Genomic DNA, 2,862 nt, shown 5'->3' with positions numbered 1-2,862 from the left:
CGTCTTCTGAGAAACGCAGCAGCTGAGTACAAATCACATTCTGGTGCATTAACTTCCATTACACCGAAATTCTCAGTTTTAACACAAAGATTTCTGGGCAAATGCTATTAAGTACAACAAACAGAGAGCACAAGAGAATGTGATCAGTGTCATAAGGCTTATGTAATCCAAGCACATAATCAGATGTCTCCAAAATTTGTCCAGCCTTTTATTAAAACCCCCACAGAACAGAGTGATGGAGGAAATGTTTTGGAATTAGAGACAGGGTTCGCAAGGGTGTGAATACTGTCACAGAAAGATCTGCTGTAGAAAGATTTATTATGTGGTTATATTGAAAAATTATATAATATATGCCATATTATATATAATATAGTGTATTTTATAGTGAGAATTACTGTTATTGTTACACTGAAATTCACTCGTTACATTGTGCGAATGTTTTGTGTGAATTTCATGACAACTAAGAAAACACTAATAACTTCTAATAGTGAAAGTTTGGCAATCTAATCCCTCACCACTTCCCCCTCCCAAGCCCACCTTCACCTACCACTTGAACAGTCCTTTGAGGCTTTTCTACTAATCACTGCTGGGATTTTCCTTTAACTCACGCTCCACCCCCCAGCCCTGACTAACCCCCGCCCCCCAGACCACGGACACGGTCCCTCAGCTTCATTCTCCAAAACACAGCCCAGAATAGACACAAAGGAGTCCCACAGACTTGAACTGAACCAAGGAGATTTTAAGATTTTAATATGATGAAGACAGCCTTAAGTGGATATAAGATGCATCATTGATTTAACAACTCCTTGGAGAAAGAGAAACACTTGATTAAGTAGCTACCAAAATTTCATATTGCTTACAGTAGCACCCATGTACCCCCAAATCCCATTCTCCTCTCTTCAGTCAAAATGCCTCTAAGCCTTTGTTGTTGTGTGACTTTAAAGGCTGTCTGCCATTTGCATCAGTACAGAGCCCTGCAAAATAATGCTGCTATTTGTAATTCTGCGTGGGACCCTGACCTTTTGGGGTCTTTGGGGTAAATAATGTAATTCTGAAGTTTACCTAAGAACATGGAGCTTCTGCATGCATTTCCTGTCTCATTAAACTTACAGTGGTTTTTGTTAGGGCAGGGAGAAAGGCACCCCTGAACCCCCCAAACCTGCCTACTCTAAATAGGTTCTGCCATCTGCCGCATTAAGACAAAACACATAAGACTTTAATGAAAAGGAACTTTAATACAGTGAGTCTACAACACGGGAGACAAAGAATATAATGTCTAAATCAAACACCTGAAGTCACCCATCCCCTCGTGGGCAAAAGTCAACCCAAAAGGGATTGACCCAAAGCAAGGCCCGAAAGCTGCCACAAGCCTGAAGCACCTTCTGGCCGGGACCCACAGAAAAGCGTCAGACATGGCCAGACAAGTCTGGGAGGAAAAGAGCAAAATCATAATGAATATAAACGTTGCCATAGTCAACCTCCCCATGGGTCTCTCACCCACATGGCTTTCAACCAGTCCAGGGCCAGGAAGCAAGCACGGTTTCTTCCTCACTTGCTTGCCGCTCCACATGGCTTCCTCAGGCCTCCTTCTGGCTCTCCATCCTGCTTCTTTCTTCAGATTCTTTCTCTTTTCTTTTCTCTGCTCAGCTCCCCCCTCCTTCTGGGTGGGGCCGGGAACCTGGAACTTCCCCTTTTTCCTGGGACCCCCGTTACAGTTTCTCATTCTAAAGCCTAGTGCGGGTTCCCAGGGCCCACCAGGCAGGGTGAATAATTTCTCTCATCTTGCCAAGGACTTTCCAAAAGAAAACAAACAAACAAACAAACCAAAAAAAAACCCAAGCAGATTCAAACTTTTGTTGTTTTTTTTTCCCCCTGCAGAGAGAGTGCCCTTTTCTTTCTGCATATATGTGTGAACATGTATTCATTAGAGCTCACTGTTGTTGAACTGAAAGCAGAACTCAAGGTTGGCAGGATTCACTCTATGAAAACAGACACTGTTTTCCCCATATTTCTTTAAAAAAAAAAAAAAGGAATTTCTTCCATAAATGATTAAAAGGCATGGCATATTTCAGAAGGAAGGCCTTTTCTTCCCTCCTGAATTTTTCCAAGTCACATAATTTTTTTTAAAAAGGGGGAGAGGTTCTCCTGCATTTGTGAACAATCCTTGTAAATCCTTGGCAACAGCGATCAGCTGGGATTGCCATCCTTGCTTCAGAGTAAAGCAATCAGAGCCCCAAATGTCAAAACCTATGGACGTGGACAGGAGTGTGAGGGGTTCAGAAGGTGTGCACCCACAGGGGCTGAACTAGGCTGAGAAAATAATTTCATACCCTAATCTAATTCACTGAGAGGTTAATATGGATGAATTGGAAGTAACTAAAATACCATTCGGAAGAACCACAACCCAGAAATTACCGTCCTGTTTTGTCTCTGTCCCCTTATTTAATACCCTCAAGATCAGAGCTTAGGGAAGCTGCCCTCCTGCCAAAGCATGGCATCCCGGATGTGCACATATCCAGATGTGCACATATCCAGATGTGCTCCTTACCCCGATGTGCCTATATCCATTCTAGCCAGGAGAGTCAGTGAACCCATCCTACCATGCCAGGGAAGGCAGCGTCCTGATGGTTATGAGCCAGCGTTTGGGCATGTTCCCATAGAACGTAAATGTAGTTGTGTTTTCTGACCCTCAGAGACCTGATCTGTGAAAGGGGAGCATCCCACATACCCCTTAGGGTTCTTCAGTCTTAAGGAGAAAGTAGCTTTAGAATGTGGAGGTCAGTATAGATTATATGTTAAGGATCTGTAAGGCATTCTTTATAGCATAAGGGGCAAGATGTGTACCCTAGAAAACAAAAGTCT

The sequence above is a fragment of the Condylura cristata genome, unplaced genomic scaffold (genome assembly GCF_000260355.1).
Source record: "Condylura cristata isolate star-nosed mole 26May11 unplaced genomic scaffold, ConCri1.0 scaffold00033, whole genome shotgun sequence".
In the NCBI taxonomy this organism is placed as follows: domain Eukaryota; kingdom Metazoa; phylum Chordata; class Mammalia; order Eulipotyphla; family Talpidae; genus Condylura; species Condylura cristata.
This window is presented reverse-complemented; position numbering follows the sequence as displayed.